Below are 18718 nucleotides of genomic sequence, written 5' to 3'. Positions count from 1 at the left end.
TGTGAGTTCTTGCAGGCACAGCTTAATGTCATTGTTGCCGGCAGCTACGGCAGTGGTGTGCTCACGCATAGCGTCTGTCATCTTGCTAAGTTTGTTGCATAGCTTGGTCATGGAGAGTTTCATGGCACCCATGTGTCTCCCCTGCAGGCGCTGGACACGCAGCATCCGGGTCTCCACAACTCCGTACCCTCCGGACAGATCGACTGGTCTTGCAGCACCACGAGCCGGGGTCACAGCCCTCTGCCTGATGCGCTGTCGTGATGATGTTTGGCTGGTTGGAGTGACGACAGCCTGGCGTGGAACATTTGGGGGTGCTGAACTGTGATCAGATTCCATCAGGGGCAGGGAGGGAACATCAGCTCTGCGGCTCTGCGGAGTGGTCCGCACTGGTGGTGGTGGTGTTGGTGGTGGTGGTGTCTTGGACTGCAGGGATGGTGGAGGTGTCGACCGCCGTGGTGGTGAAGGGGAGGACATGGCTTCAGCTCTATGTGAGCACTCGGCTTCTGACAACACTGGCGTCTCAGAGATGACGAGGCGGGCACTGTCGTCTGAATCGTAGGGGGATGCATCTGTGTGTGAAACAGTGCATAGTTGTAATCATGGTATAGTATGTGGAAATAGCAGTGGCATCTCACAATAAATAACATTTTCAGTCTGACAATTGGTATTTTTGAAAGTAGGGGACCCCTATATATTAATAGTAATATACTTGCTATACATAGGGAAACTAATCAGGTTGGAAACGGTCTATAGTCAAGTAGATTTGAAACTTATAAAAAACTATATGATATTAACCATGATATATATATATTTGTCAATTGCCAGTGATTAAGTGAAAAAGTCACCCAACAAATCGATTAGAAAAAGATTATTTCATTTATTTATTATAAGATTCTTGCAAATATTTTTATCTTTTTGTAGTATTTTTGTTAGTTATAAATATATCTTTTCTTCATATTATTACATAACAATTGATCATATAGTTGATAAATAAATCACATACATGAACTATTAAAACAATTATAGACAGACATAAAATAAAGAGCGAACAATTAGTGTTAGCAATACGGCAAGATGGTTCACAACGCGCGTTTCGGCCAATGTAGCCTTCCTCAGGTGGGCGTATGTTGCTCTGAAATTTTAAGAAACATATTACGAGTGAGACGTAGACACTTTTGTACACTGGACATTATACCACATATAGTTATTTACATTGAATTACCACAACAAACATTTTATATACATTTTTTTAAAAAGACACACAGTTATACACGATCCACAGTTAGAAAGCATTCATAATTACATGGTGACCTCGTATGTACAGACCAAATTATTATATATATGATCATCATCATTTGTTCACCGTTTCTGCTTCGGATTGCACTATTTTTGTATCACATCATTTTATTATGAAGACCCAACTCGTCACCACATTGTCACACATTTCTGTGTCTTATATTTCTAATTTCATTAATTGACATGAGTGGATATCACTCTACCTTCATTCACGTTTCATAAAAAAATAGATACAGACCAATGGAAATAGTTGTATCATATATGTAAAATAGTAATTACACTTTGTATTCAAGGTGTTACTACATTGCATTTTTCGTATATGTCCTCAAAGGATATATATACTTACGTAACCAAAGATATCCAGACCTTGATATGCAAACTAGAAAAGGGTGTTTATTTTAGCTGCAAGCTCTTGACAATAAAACTGAAGGAAAAAGAGAAAAGAAAAGGAAAATAGTATGTCTCTGACTGATAGTACAGCATATATTTGTTCCGTTTGTAGTGATTCCATATGAAAAGATGCTATCTTGTATGCAAAGGCTTACAATATACTGTTTACATAGCATACTCAGGAGTAGCGAGTTGGGGCATTTCTCACACTAAATAGACTGGATTATATATGCAGATGAAGTTCACTTACTTGGATGAAACTTAACGTGGTCTTCAAATAGCCACGATTTTCTAGATGTAGAGATTTCTATGTTGCTGCCATAATTTAGATACCTATTAAAGAAAGAATAAGGAGGCGCGATATAATGAATGACTATATGTAAGGCATTATCATGTGGCTAAAAGAGAATTCATAGACTATGATATCTACCATGATAATAAATCCGCCGGAATATTTGTAAATAACTGTCCCGATGGCGCAATTTGACTCCAAATATAACTCTGTTGATAGATATAAAAGGGAATGCTCTAAATATAGTACGGATGCAAGTTTCTTCACATTTTCAGAGTATATATGGTCAGTGGTCTGTACCTGTCCTTGTTATATGTGCTTCCTAGGGTATCATCCTTCACCACTGATAATATCTATATGTTGATTTTGAAGTCATAGCAATCTCTTTTTTTGATGGATGTTCTCTATATCTAATGGAGAATCAAGAGGTATAGACAATTTTCTAAATGATTCAATGTAACATATGTTAGTACAACATTGATAAATCAGCCTAGCATAATATCCATATCTAGAGGCTACTCGATCTCTCTGAGTAAAGAAACAAAGCAAACAAAGAAGATTCTATAGATAATATCCTGCCAGGTGTCCATTTCTATATATAGTACACCAGAACATAAAACTATATAACGCCTAGCAAGATGGAAGGAAAAACGACGGAAACTACTGGATATATATTGGCTACCTCAAATCTCTTTCTTCTGTTTACTAAAAAAACCATCAATTGCATGTCGCTATATGGATAAATGCGAGTCGCTCTGGTAGTAAACTTGTCATGATTACCTGAGCAGACTACTCTTAAGTCGGCCGAGAGGTTCGATTCCGTGATATGGGGTAAGTTTCTTAATCTAAAGTGAATAACAAAGGTATGCGTTAATGCCTATCAAGCCATTTTAACGCAGAAGGACTGACTAGCAGGGTCATGTGCTTACCGTTACGTAGTTATTATCGATTCTGCACGAAAGCCTCTCGGTATTGCGGTTTCAAGGCCACATCGCGACGGATCCGGCGTAATAAGTGGGTGGTAGCTGGATACAAACATTAGTCTCTCTTCAAGCGCCATCTTTATATAGATGGTCTTTGATGGTTTTAACGCAGATCCGGTGCAAGACATAGAAACCGGACTGCAGTCGCGTCTGTATGACGATAATAAAAAGTGCCCGGAATGAGTAATAGACAACGGACTATCTGGATGTCTATGAGATCATCGTACAAAGGCGCCCGATATATGGCATAGAAAACGGACTGTATAGATAATTTTGATAGCGAGAAGTAGACCACTGAGTTTTTTTTAATAGATGAATTGTCTCTCATTATATGTTTAACGGCAGATACTCTACATAGAATATGGTTTTTAATTTGCAAATTGAAAAATAGAAAAAAGGAGGTGAAAAATAATCACAATGTGTCTCTTTGTAAATCAATACTAAAACGGCCAAGATTTATTTCGGGTAAGAAGAACCTTATGGTCGAATATATGCAGAGTGAATATAACTACAAACCAGATTTATTAAGACTTATACATAAATGGCATATAGGTTCTAGACTTATAATTAGTTATTCTGAAACCCTTAGATAGGCTCTGTAGCGCTATGTCTCTGTTACTATTTTGATGGAACGTGAATGAATGGTAGTTACATTGTTGGTATGCATGTGCTAAGATGGACCTGCAAGCATCAGTACCTATGTAACTTACTGACTCATATTGACTGTAAAAGATCTTCTTCATAAAATAGCGTGTTCCCATGCAATTTATGAGTTGAGGCCATTTTCAACAGTGTTAAACATAAAAATATGATATATCTCTCTTTTTTTCCTCACTTTTTCACAGCAGAGCCCTACTGTGGGAAGGATTTTTTCTAGTATAAACCATCGAACATCTTCTGGGGAGTGATGGTTTTCTATGTAATGAGATACCAATGGCGCAGACATCTTTTGGGTGCGGATTGCAGATCGATGTTCTGTTAAACGAGTATTCATTGATCTGGAAGTCTCACCTATATACATCGTAGGGGGATGCATCTGTGTGTGAAACAGTGCATAGTTATAATCATAGTATAGTATGTGGAAATAGCAGTGGTATCTCACAATAAATAACATTTTCAGTCTGACAATTGGCCCTTAGCTGCTGTATTCATCTCTGTGATCTGGCATGCACCCATTCATGTATGGACTACAACTCCCATGGTGCAACACTTTGGTGAGGGTAGGCCAACACTACATGGGCACTGGGTCTGGCATGGGGGATTGGGCAGGGACTTACTACACGCTGCATTGTTACGCTGCCATGCTTCTTACCTTGTCCTCCTTCCGCAGCACCAGAGGTGTCCAGACGTGTGACCCCCACAACAGCTTCCCGTTCTATGGTGGACTCCACTAGATCCTCCAGGACAGTGTTTGGCATCACGTTGGATGTGCCTCCTCCTGTGCCATCAGCATCCTTGACCCTCTGCGCAATCTTCTCCTTGGCCCTCTTCTTCAGGTCATACCACCGTTTTTTTAGGTCGTCGATGCTGCGGTGGGTGACTCCGCAGGCATTTACCTTGTCCTTGATGCGCAGCCACATCTTGCGTTTTTCTGCCTCTGGCACCTTCAGGGACAATTTGCCAAACAGTCTGTCATTATTGCTGGTCACACACTCGATGAGGATTTCCAGCTCCTTATCAGAAAACTTCCTTTTGCGCTTTCGGTGTGTGTCCTTTCCCTGCTGGGGGGCCTCCTTCTCCATCTTCTCCTGCTTGCCTTGTCCTGCTTGCTACAGGTTCAGTCTTGGTCCTCAGTTCCTGTGCTCTGCCTCCTCCTCAGTGCAACTCCGAACACAGAATGCAGCGTGGCTGTTCTACTTCCTGGTTGTGATGTCATCGGCCTGCATCCGAAGCGTCGCGTAATTTGCCCGTTTTCGCTATTACCGAAATCGCTAATACCGGATTCACTAATACCGATTCGGTATTAGCTAACTCGGTATTTGCTACTCGTGCGGGTGTACTTTCGCTATTTAATAGCGATTTTTACCGAATCGGTAAAGTTTACCGATTTGTTTGATGCATCGCGGTTTGCATGTCCTTAATAGCGATTCGGTATTTTTCGCTATTACCGACTTGTATTACCGAATGTTGATGCATATGTCCGATAGTTAGGGAAAAAATAGACCCTGCTTGTAAGTGGGCCATAAAAGGGTAAGGTATTTATTGCACCCAGTAAATACAGGCCCCAGGGTGTTCAGTATTTACAGGGTGGGTAAATAGCCCAATTCCCTGTGGTTCTCTAGAATTTACAGATTTGTTTTCAAGTAAATTTCGACCGGTTTCACTTGCCAAAATGTATCAAAGAAAATATTCAAAGGGACTCACTTTACTGCAGATCTCAAGATTCCGTTCAGTGTGCTTTGGTGATATTTCTGATTATTTTTCTAGGGCTTCAGAGGATTTTCTGTGCCCGCCAAGTACCCATGCTATGCCCTTCCATACCTAAAAGGCGAGTGCAACCGGCTTAAACCATCATTGATGTCACTTGAAATATGTATTCACACTCCTTTTTTTCTGTTTTCTTTCTTTACTCAAATAAAAGACGGTCCCTACTCCAAACAAAGCCATTCCGGTTTTTAAACTCCCCCGCACTAAACTAGAAGACAAAAGTGGGTAATCTACTCTTTATATATCTACAGGTTCAAAGATATCTGATCATTACTTGGTTTGCCGATACAATTCCACATTTTGCTTAACATATATTTGCACAGTTTGTAACAGCCTCACATTTAAAAAGAGCCGTTAGCGGAAACACTAAGAAATACAGAATTACCAATGAACAAGGTTCTGATTTATTGATGGAAAAAACCTAGCAATATATTTTCAATTCAGGCATTCAGCATTCTTATCACCATAATATCTGCTTTCCTTTCTCCTCGCTTGGGCGTGGATATTTTATCTTTTATCCTCTTTCAAATACACTGGTTCCGCACAAAGGAATGCAACATTTTCATTTCAGAGCCAGTTTTCTACATTAAAATGTTGTCTCAGTGGGGTGGCTTGGCCGGCAAAATGGACGCTTGGAAATGAGCGACTCCTGCGACTCGACTCAAACTGCTACTAATATCTTGCAATTCCTCACGCATCAGATGACTAAAGGTGATTCTAAGTGAGCATAGGTTCCTCTGGTGGAGAAATTGCATCCACCGACTACCGGATCGGTGAAAATGCTTGAATGAAGAACTACCCTCACCCCGTCATTAGGGTAAAATAAGATGGCGTCTGCCACAGAGGTATGAGACAGAAGAAGGCTTCTGTGTTGAGGGGAGAGGAGGGGCGGTGCCGCAATGCAGGTCAGGCACAAAGAAGGTGCACTTTTGGGCAGCGGAGGTGCTGCATAGGGTTGCCCGTGGTGGAAGAGTTGGGCACACCTGGCGCTCCGTAGCCTGCCCTGAAGAAGCATGTGTGGAAGAGCCTTTTGAGCCTGGAAGGAAGGCTTGTAGCCAGGACGGGGGCATTGAGGGACCTGACCCTCCTTCCACTTGATTTAATCTCTCAGTTAGAGGCAGCAAAGGCGTAAAATACCCCTGAGATTTGGCTGCCAACAGGTAGGATGTCAGGCGGAGTTTCCACAGGGCCTGTCGAGGGCAGCGATATGCCTGGTAATGCAGAGCGAGTCCCTGAGAAAGGAATTACATTGGGGCCCTCTGCACCAGGACTTGAAGTAATTTTAGACCACATAAAGTTCACTGGGTCTCTCCCACAGCAGTGAGGAAGTTGAAATCGGCTGCAGTAGCCTGTGCAGGGAAAGACTGTATATTGGGTGGTGTCCCCTCCTCCAGGGAGGGAATATAGGGAGCTTGGTAGTGTGAAAGCTGGAGTCAAGTACTCATGAAAAGACTGCAGAGGTGACTCTGGCGGCAGCTGGTACAACTGAGCTTAAAAATGTAGTGGTCTGACTGTTCCGATGCAGTGAAACAACAACAGAGGGACGGACATAGGCATAATGTAAGTATGTGATGTGTGTAGAACGCAACAGTGACCAAAGAAAAATTACCCAAGCAGGTATTAACCAATAAAATGCGCAATACGCAATTGCAACGGGCTCAGTGGACACCAGGGATGGGACGATAAACATCTCCAATGGAGGATGCTGAAATCATGGATGAGGCATTTTGAATGGGAAACATCCTTTACCCCAGAGTCACAATAAAGACCTGCCTTTACAACACAACCACTACTGTGACTGCAACGTTACCACGTGTTACTTTATCATGCATGTCATGACAATCACTCGCTTTAGGGGGCACATTGTTGGACTGGTATTGGAAGTTAAGTCCAACACATTCCCTACTGTTGCGCAGACTGGAATTGGAATAGTAATTTATAGTATTCCAAAGTCCAGCATTCCCTAAAGCAAGTCATCTTAATGACTTTCGTGGTAAAGTAACACATGGTAAAATTGCATGGTAATATCGCAGTCAGGGTAGTGACTGCATTGAAAAAGCCTGGGGGGTAAATACATGTAGGGTTCTGTCATACAACCCTCTTGGCTGTCATCAAGGAAACGAGGCTTGCACTGGAAAATAAGGCTTATTCAGTTTTCACTGAAGTGACACTTCTTCTGGAAGACAAGCAAAAAGTAGCAGAAATGACGAAAGTGACTGGGTGATAGTGGAGACCATCATGTAAAATGTGACGGAAATGTGTGTTCCCATCTTTAAACTACAGGTCATAGTGGGATGACTGGCAGGGAAGATGGAGGATCCTGAGGGAAGAACCTGGAGAAATAATGTGTACTTCCTCGATTTTCTGGAATGAGTAAACGGTGGATCCACTGAGCTATTCTTCAAATTATTAGAGTAGTTCATGAAACTCAAATGCCCATCAAACCTCTTCTCTTTTGTAAGTGCCCACTGCTCACCCATGCATATCTTGAGGCACCCCATGGCCAATTTTAGCTTGGAATGTAAACTCTAGAGACAGAGACGCCATCCTCCAGTAGGCCAGGGACACCAAAACGACGCACAGCAAAGGTCATCTAGATTTACCCTAATTACAAGCAGGAAGGAAGCTTTGAGAGCATAAGCTTAAATGCATGCTCCTGTTACTGGTGACATTAAAGGCCATTAAAGATGGATGATCATAGTTTTTTGGCTAACTGTAAATTGCTTGGGACTGGATTGAGGGCAGGCAATGTCATGGTAGAACAAGAATTGGCAAACGACCGAAGGCTGTTGTTGATGCTGAATGCACTGTGTGTCCTGCCACACCAGAGAAATGGGGAACTGCAGAAGAAAACTGAATTTTGTTGAATTCAGGTGGAACACTTCATGCTGAGGCCTAAACTTGGTAGGATTCTGAACCCTGGTTTCAGTACTAAAGCACCTATGTAAGTTCACTGATGCACCTATCTGCAGAATGTACTATGTGACAGGAGTGCTAGGACTCTGTACATGCTTCTGGATACGTAGTAAGTGAGTTGATAAGCCTTCATACGGTGATCAGTGCACACCTCCATGGGATCCAAGCTGACAACCGGGATTTAGCTGTGCACCACATTGAGACCTTTGGGTGCCCAACTATGAGGTTTAGGGTACAATACAATGTTGCCTCACTCTTGCTATAATTATTCTGAGATTTGTTTACTCAATTATTGGTTTTTGTGACAGAGAAATTGGAGGGTCATGCATGGGGAGGTGTATGAGCACGGGATTGTATGTAGTGAATGGAAGCAGATGCAGTGAATATAGTGCTCTATAGAAGGACACTGTTGCATGCTATACTTTAGGGTGGGTGTCTAACTGAAATTATTATGCTGTTCAGATGATTGCATGTTTGGTATGAAAAAAATGCAACAAGACAAAGCAGTACTCTTGATGCGCACAAGACTGAGAGTAGGTACATCGCACACAGAAAGAGACGAACCAGTATTATGGGCAAAATTGAGCTATGACAGATAACCTGGCAGTTATAATCCAATTTAATGCTTTTTTAACCTTGCAAATATTTTAACAAATCATTTAACTATATTTATTTATGTGTGTTTCAAGCCCCAACTCATGATTTAGCTGCGAAGGGTTATGGTAATCATTTGGTCATGCACCAGCACTTTTCTTGATTGTATATTTTTGTACATTTGTCGATAATAATGTGGTCATGTATATTATGTATTTTGTATATCTTTTATGGTGCAATTGCAACGAAATAAAGATTATTTAATTGAATTGATAACCTGAAGCTGATCTCGTGGAATGTATGAAGTCCTGAAGAATATACTAAATGCCACAGATTCCTCTGTTCCTTAAAATGACAAAATATGCGAATAGCCCTGCTACAACAAACCCTTTTGACGACCAAGGAGCACAACATACTGGATAGAAAATGTAAGGGTCAGATGAACCTGGATTCCTATTCTACCTACTCCAGACGGGTAGCAATATGGTTTGATACTAGAGTCCTGTTTAAGGCAACAACAGAGGGACACATAGGAGGGATTTGCCTTGATGTTGGGTGCACTGGAAGAATAGGAAATCTATTTGTTGAATGTCTTTGTTCTGAGTATAGTTGGCATTATGTTTTTCCCAAAATTATAAGACTTGGCGATACCATGGTTGGGAACCCCAATGCTTTGAGCGACACACTACAATTGTGTAATGTAAGTGCTTGAAGATAGAGCTGGCCTTCACAGACTCACATGCAACTAAACGATATTGTTACATAAGTGAATCGGACATGCGTGTGGCATAAACGACACCCTGAGGAATGTAGCGTCTTTGTTCACTCATCACCACATGGCTGAAGCAGAAGTCTAGATTACTTTTTCTTACCCCAGAACTTGAATGAGGGGGGATACATGAAGGTTGGTTTCACGCAGGATACTATCAGACCATTCCCCTCTGCTATTAATTTACACAAGATGTAGATGCATTCCAAGTATGCCTATGTAGTGCCTGAGGGCTGAGGTCATGCAAGGCATCATATTATAAATGAGGATCAAGAACACTATTACAGAATATTTTGATGGGACTAGAGCTCAACCACTGAAAAAGCGAATGAATGGAATGCCTCCAAAGTTGTGGTTATGAGGTGGATATTGTAAGAGTGAATTCTATAAGCCAACAACTACAGAAGGACATTGGTGATGTGGAGGTCAAAATAGCAATATTAGAGATGAAACTATTGCAGACATTAACTGATGTACACACGGTGATGGAACTTAAACATATCATACGGAAATTATAACCACCTTTAAATGACAACACATACACATCATATTGAAAGATACTCTACAGGGAAGGTGATAACTCAGAAAGGATGCTGCTGTGTCTATAGTAGACGGAATCCAAAAGGCGAAACATATCACATATATAACGAGAAAGGGATTATTCAGATGTCACAAGAGATTAGTGGGGTTTAACTTCAGACACTCTACTCATAGTCAAAGTCACCAGATGAGGATCTGCTCCAACGATCCCAGCAGAGGGTTAACTCACCAAAGACATCCACAGAGATGCAAGAGTTAATAGCAATTCAATTAAGTAAAGAATAGCTTGATACAGCATTGATGGAGCTTGAAGAAGGGAAGACTCTGGGAGATTACAGACTTCAGTCCAAGTTCCACAATGTGGTGCTGCCAACGTTCCTGGAAACGTTCTTAAAACAAGCTTTTACAATGCAACAGTCTCGCCTATGCAAAAGTTAGAACTATTGGCATTGTAAATGACAATGTTTTTATTTATGTGTTGGTTTTGAAAACAGATAAATAAATGGCATTGTCATTTACAATGCTAATAGCTTAATCTCTCGCAAATGCGAGACCTATTGCATTTGCACACACACACACACACACACACACACACACCCACACACACACACACACACACACACACACACAGCCACACACATACACAGAGCCACACACACACACACACACACACACACACATATAGATGTGGTGGACGTGGTGGTGGTGGTGGTGGATGTGGTGGTGGATGTGGTGGTGGTGGATGTGGTGGTGGATGTGGTGGATGTGTGGTGGTGGATGTGGTGGTGGATGTGGTGGTGGTGGATGTGATGGTGGTGAATGTGGTGGTGGTGAATGTGGTGGTGGATGTGGCGGTGGTGGATGTGGTGTTGGTGGATGTGGTGGTTGATGTGGTGGATGTGGTGGTGGATGTGGTGGATGTGGAGGTGGTGAGTGTGGTGGTGGATGTGGTGGTGGATGTGGTGGTGGTGGATGTGGATGTGGAGGTGGATGTGGTGGTGGAGGTGGATGTGGTGGTGGTGGATGTGGTGGATGTGGTGGTGGATGTGGCAGTGGTGGTGGATGTTGCGGCTACCAGTGGATGTGGGGATGGTGGATGTGGTGGTTGTGGATGTGGTGGATGTGGTGGTGGTGGATGTGGTGGTGGATGTGGTGGTGAATGTGATGGTGCAGGATGTGGTGGATGTGGTGGTGGATGTGGATGTGGTGGTGGTGGATGTGGGGAAGTGGTGGTGGATGTGGTGCTGGATGTGGTGGTAGATGTGGTGGAGGATGTGGTGGTGGATGTGGTGGTGTATGTGGTGGTGGATGTGGTGGTGGATCTGGTGGTGGTTGATGTGGTGGGAGATGTGGTGGTGGATGTTGTGGTGGTGGATGTTGTGGATGTGGTGGTGATGGTGGATGTGGTGGTGGTGGTGGTGGATGTGGCAGTGGTGGTGGATGTGGCGGTGGTGGTGGATGTGGCAGTGGTGGATGTGAAGGATGTGGTGGTGGTGGATGTGGTGGGGATGGATGCGGTGGTGGTTGTGGTGGGGGATGTGGTGGATATGGTGGTGGTGGATGTGATGGTGGAAGATGTGGTGGATGTAGTGGTGGTGGATGTGCTGGTGCAGGATGTGGTGGTGGATGTGGTGGTGGATCTGGTGGTGGATCTGGTGGTGGTGGATGTGATGGTGGATGTGGTGGTAGATGTAGTGGTGGTGGATGTGGTGGTGGATGTGGTGGATGTGGTGGTGATGGTGGATGTGGTGGTGGATGTGGTGGTGGATGTGATGGTGGTGGTGGTGGATGTGGTTGTGGATGTGGTGGTGGATGTGGTGGTGGATCTGGTGGTGGTGGTGGTGGATGTGGTGGATGTGCTGGTGGTGGACGTGGTGGTGGTGGGTGTGGTGGTAGTGGATGTGGTGGATGCGTGGTGGTGGTGGTGGATGTAGTGGTGGATGTGGTGGTGGTGGATGTGGTGGTGGTGGTGGTGGTGGATGTGGTGGATGTGGTGGTGAATGTGGTGGATGTGGTGGTGGTGGTGGATGTGGTGGTGATGGTGGATGTGGTGGTGGATGTGGTAGTGGATGTGGGGGTGGTGGATGTGGTTGTGGATGTGGCGGTGGATGTGGTGGTGGATGTGGTGGTGGTGGTGGATGTGGTGGAGATGGTGGTGATTCAAGCTCCCATGTGCTTTCTCCACAGGCCTCCTTTTAGAAACTCCTGAAAGATGGAGGAGCAAGTGAGCGTGCAGTCGGCCTTCCTGAAGAGGGCAGTCCGGGAGCTGGATGACTACCCCTCCAAACGTCTTCACAAGGGCAGCGGCCCAGAGGAACCCCCGTCTCTCCCGGTGTTGTGAGTCCGCCAAGACCTGTATGACGCCAACTTCCCCTTTTACCAGGAGCCGGTGGAGATCGGGGTCTTTTTGCTGGTCGCCGAGCGCCGCTTCTTCAATGACGCATGGAGGCTGCGCTACTACCGGCCGCCCGCCAACGAGAAGAAGCCCGGCTTCGACCTATGGGACGGATACCACAACCGCTACGTGCGGCGCGACGAGGGCATCAAGGAGCAGCTGGACCACCTGCTGAGATGGATCACCCACAACCGGCACCTCCTCCAGTCCCGGAAGGACGCCAAGGTGGCGACATCGAGGTGAGGTGCACACACAACAACCACTTTTGGTGGAAAACTTTTAGTGACAAATCTGGGCATTGATTGTGTGACAAATGAGGGGTCTTCCTTCTTATTTTGTCGTTTGTTTGATCCCAAGCATTACCCGAGCTTTGTTAACAAACGACATCAAAGCAGGGCAAAAAAAGTCTGTGTTTGCTTAGCAGCTATGAGAGGTGTTTGAAGACCAAATTCATGTGTAAAGTAACGTTGCCAAATACATGTACTTGGAATCCCTATAGCTTCAAGGTGAGCGTTCCATGTAAGAATTTGCATGCATGTGCTTGTATTTTTTTTAATCTTGAATATTGGGGTGAAAGTCCGCGTTTATTAAGCAATTTAGTAGTGGCACACCATGAGATTTAGTAAATTACATGCTTTGCGGTCGTTAAATCATTTATTTGTACAAAATCCATTTCACATTTTCGAAAACTTTTTCCGGTTCGTAAAATTCTGCGACCCATAACGAATAGCACCTTAGAAGGGTTGTGGAATTTATTTTCTTTCTAGATTACAAGTCGGTATGATATGCATTGGTGGTGTCAGACTGTCATTGATCTGTAATTGATTCCCACATTGGGGTGGTAACTGACTTGCAAAGGGGGAGACATCCCCTTGGGAATCAGGTTGGCGCCCACAGGGGGAGTGTGCAGTGGTCCAGGGGATCCGCTGCCTCGTAGCAGTAAAGTTTTAAAATATTGAACACTTTTTTTCTCTTTAAAGAAGCCCCTCGTGCGTAAAAGCAGAGTTTTCCATTTTGGAATTTCGTCACAGAGTTTGCCTCTGCTGTCCTCTGAATGCCACACCACCATTGTAGCAAATCGGCAAATGTCTCTAAGCCCCGTCCTTTTCAGACTGGGGGGCGTGTTTTTGACTTACTTTCTAGGATGTAAACAACAGTCAAAAACACAGCCCCCAGTCTGAAAAGGACAGGGCTTAGAGACAAATGGTTCTTCTTTCGATCTAAGCCCCGTCCTTTTCAGACTGGGGGGCGTGTTTTTGACTGTTGTTTACAGCCTAGAAAGAAAGTCAAAAACACCCCCCCCAATCCGAAAAGGACGGGGCTTAGATCCAAAAAAGAACGTCACTGGGACCTCTTCTCCAATGGCTGGCCACCGTTTAGGAGGCCAGCCAATGGAGAAGCGGGCGGGGCTTAACCTCGCTACTCCAAGTCATTAAATCTCGCGAGTTCGAGTGCGCATGTGCGCACCCGACGTCACGCGAGACCTAAACAGCCGAAGAAGCACTGCAATGCAGTAACTTGGACCTAATGAGAGAAGTGGTGATGCTGGCGTTACCAAGCCTGAGAAAGATTCCTCAGACTTTTAATCATATAGATCTTTTTCACTAATCAACATGGATGTTGAAAACTATTAGCAAACTATGAAAAATGCGATTGACAAAGGTGTTTCCACTGTTGGACCACCGGGACCAATCAGGTTTTATAAATCACAGAAAAACAATAGTGAAAAAACGCAGATTAGCACATTTTCAATACTGCCTGGAAAACAATGCAGAAGACTGAGTGGTAGCTTCACAGATAAAGGAAAAGTATTTGATTCACGATTTTGGGCATTTATATGCCGGTTCTGGAAACCTATTGCTTGGCCCATAGTTTATGAAGTGGGCTAAGCTCCTGTATTCCTTGCGAAACAAAGGGTTAGAATAAATGGCATAGTTTCTAAGAGCTGGATTTTAGTTTGCGCGATGAGTAAGGATCCCCACTGTCACTTCTCTTGTTCTCATTAATAATGGAACCCTTCACAAGCGTAATGAGAAATGAAATGAGAGTGGGGTACAGCGATAGGGGATAAATAACACATAATATCAGTACATGCTGACAATGCATTAGTGTACTTTAGGGACCCTGTCAGGTCGACACACCATCTATGCTCAGACTGTTAGAGGAACTCGACTAACTTTTTGGCCTGGCAATTAATTGGTAAAAATCACCATTGTTCCCACTGGGGGTATTGACTGACCAGAGGAAGAGATGTTGACAGACCTGGGACTGATTTGGCAACCTAAGATGTTAAAATACTTAAGAATTTGGTTTACTTACCACACCTCAAAGAGGATGATCTAGCCCAGAGTGATTGGTAATGTGGCTAAGTCAAGCTTCCACTCTCAACGATGGGACTCTGTAGGAGAGTTCCTTTTTGTATGGTCACCCCTACACTTTTTTCTCTAATGCTTATGGTTTATGACACTGGAGTCTTCTAACCAGGCTCGAGTACTAGTGCTCTCTCCCTAAACATAATACATGTGAATTGGTAACCCCAATTGGCAAGAACTTTAACACACTCTTATAAGTCCCTGTTAGGCGGTACCAGTGGTACCCAGGGCATGGGAGTTAAATGGGTCACCAAGACCTTCAGCACCGACTGTGCCACCCTGAGTGACCCAAGGAAAAAGGAGACAGCAGTCCTGCTATTGCAGACTGCATGAGCAGTGCAAACTGCTCAAACTTGACTTTACCCTCACCATGAGTGGAAAAGTCACATCACTGTTTTTAATGATTGCCACTCACCCCTACCATAGGCCCCTTGAGCCCAGGAGGCAGGGTGCATTATATTAAAGGTGTGGGCATTTAATTCCAAGCTTATATGTCCCTATAGTAGCCTCCTTCCATTAGGGGCTACTATAAGTGCTCAGGGGGCCATAGGATAACATGGCCTTGCACTGGGACAGCCCTAGGTTGCCAGCTCTGTTATGGTCCCACTGAAAAGTTTCATGTTTGGTATCAAGCAACTTGTCTGATCATGCCTGGCCTTTTTACAGAGTCGTATTCTATGTGGCATACATCCAGGTGGCTACCTAAGAGGTTGCCCACCTGGTTGCCACAGCCTTGCCTGTGCCCTGGCTGACAGTCTGCAGCTGCTGCTGCAGAGACAGGCATATGACCCACTGCCAGGAGGTGTGAATGCTTCCAGGAGTCAGAAACAAAGGCCTTCCTGGGAAGGCGGTGTCACCTGCCCACCCATCAGTATGCTAATGAAATGGAATACCAGAGTGATGAGTTTCAAAGCTCTCACCACCTCCGATATGCAAGTAGATTAATTCCCCAAGAGGAAAAGCCAATCCCCTGGCCCACGCACATTTGCAACCCAGGCAGGTGGGAAAATCAAATAGTCCAGACAGGTACACCCCCAGAAGGCTAGCCATACCACTAAGGTGGGCTACCTGGTCTGGATAGTCACAAAAAGGTTTCTGCCATTTTCAAAAGTGGCATAATAGATTCTTCTAGGTGTAAAAGGTGCAACACTCCCCAGGAAGTTGACACCTCAGGGACAGATTATCCACTGGGCCCATTGGCTATTAGCACCCAAACACATAAAACCCCTAAATCTAAGAATTAAGGGGCTCCCCTGGAACCAGAACCTCAGATCTGATTCACTTGCAACAAAAGGACAAAGAAGAGACCCAAGTTTGCGACTTCAGGATCTGCTCAAAGCAAATGTGGCATAAACTGCACCTGTGGCAACCGCCCTGCAACTGCACAACTATGACGTGTCCTGGACCAAAGAGCGGTTCCCAAGGAAAGAAGAACCCCTCTGGGGAGAGGATGTAGCCTAACGGCTAGGGCGGTTGATCTCAAATCTGGGGGAACTGGGTTCGAGTCTCGTTAATGAGGCTCAACATCCTGTGATTCTGGGCAAATCATGTAATCTCCCAGTGCCTAACAAAAATGAATTTTTCCTTCTGTAGCATAAATGGTGCTCATTTAAAGCGCTCTAATACCTGATACCTTCGGGTCAAGTTTGCGCTATATAAAACTACGAAAAAAGAAAGGCAACACCAGAAAGCTCAAGGACTAGAGGTACTAGTACCCTGCAGCCCAAAGGTAAATCACACTCCCGGAACCAATGAATCACTAACCATCAGCCCCGCTAAGGCAATCACCCAAAAGTAAATGGTCTAGTGAATTGTGGAAAATGTAGTACTGACCTCCAGCATGTTTCAGGCATCTACTGTTTCCCCGGACTCCAGGACGTTGAAGTGACCAAAGGCTGAGCTTGCAGCTGCCAAGGCTTGTTGGTGACCAGTCCGACTACCGCAACCTTTGTTCGGTGATGTGCCTTGAGGGAACCCAGAAACTTCTTCAACCTGATGCCTCCTTGGCCCTATTGACAAGAGTTTGCATCCCCTACCTCACCAGCACCGTCTAAGCAGTAAAAATAACTGTGGATCCCGTTATTCAACACCAGGGAAAGCCAAGACTACTCTGCATCCGGGCTCTATGAGCCAGGTAAAAATCCACTGACTGTCCGAGCCTGGTCCAGGGGCCCACCTCATCTCTACACCTAGTGGTTTCCACTGAACTGGACCTGCGAGTGATCATTTGTTACTATTTTTTTTCCTTATTGGCTGCAAAGTTAAAGTTTTGCAAGAGTGTAGTGCACCGATTTATTTTTCCTTTAAAAATCCGTTATTCCGGGTGTACGTATCTGATTGTGTTAATTTTGGTGTCTACATTTTTATAACAATCTACTGCATTTTTATAAATTGGTGTTGGATTTCTTTCAAGTCGTGCCAATTCCTTATAGTTGGTACATTGAAATGCTTAACACATTCCTCTATTAAAGCCTGACTACTTTGTGCCACACTACGAGGACTGAGCTAGGGACTTATTAGTGTGAATCTAAAGCACTGATGTGGGGTATTGTGAGAGTATTGCATGACGCATAGCCTAAACAGCTTCACTGCATATTACTCCACTTTCCTACAGACACATTGGGTTGGAAAAAATAGTGATACTGCGGGTACCCGAGGGATTTCATAAGCTGGATTGGGCTGATGACTGATCTACTCCGGGTAGGGATCCGACCTAGGACCAAATTAAGCACACTTAAACTCCCCTATAACAGAGGAAGACTTGCTCTGTCAGGTATTTTTTTAAATGTATTTATTGAGCAGCTTGCAAAATAGTACACAGAGCCCAAAAGCTGGGACAGGCAATACCATCATAGCATATAATGATACAAGCAACAAAATGTTTCTTTTTTTGGGTTCCTATCATTGCATCCAACAAAAAAATTACAGAACAAAGAACAAATCCACTAAGAAGGAATGAAGGACTGGGTTATTCTAAGACCCAGCGGTGCCAGGGATAACACCTGAAACCTTCGTGGGTTACCTGTTCCGGCGTACAAATGACAGAGACACGGGACACTTCCTTCGGCGTCAAAGATTCCAGGTTTATTTACTGCAGGGAACACAGAAGTCACGAGAAGTACATATCATGTAAGTTCACGGAGTCTGATTCAAATTGTATCTGTGGATCGCTCTTTTTATACAGTTTTCCGTCATAGGATAACATGACAGACAAAAGGTTACAACCCGGTTCCCACAGTAAATATCATAGGGGGTCGCTTTCATGTATTCAGGGCCCGGAACATAATTACAGTAGCATTTGGCAGTTCCCAACTGTAAAAGTACATCTTCCCACCATTAGTGCATTCCGTTCTGCTGTAAACGAATCAAGGAAGAGTCAGAAACAGGTGCAGAGGAAGACGAAGGATAGCGAACAGATCGAAGAAAGTGTAAAAGGGGTGGTATCAGGAAACACGATTGCAGGGATCAAAAGGACGTGCCTAATGAATGCACAACTGAGACAATAGACCGGCACGGCAAGATGAGCCTCGAGCGGGGCCATCTGCCTTACAGTGTCATCCCCCTCATCATAAAGACACCCTCAAAGGAACACGTGTCTTCCGCAAGAGTTTGGGAATCCCAGGGTCACGAAGCGGACAGCGTCCGTTCGCTGGCTACTTGAGGGCAAGAAACAAAATGGATGCCATATCTAAAATGGAACCCGTGGGTTCAGATGAAGAAACCCACGAAACAAACGAACGGTTT

This window comes from Lissotriton vulgaris, chromosome 3_1 (assembly GCF_964263255.1).
Source record: "Lissotriton vulgaris chromosome 3_1, aLisVul1.2, whole genome shotgun sequence".
NCBI lineage: Eukaryota > Metazoa > Chordata > Amphibia > Caudata > Salamandridae > Lissotriton > Lissotriton vulgaris.
Note: the sequence above shows the minus strand (reverse complement) of the source record.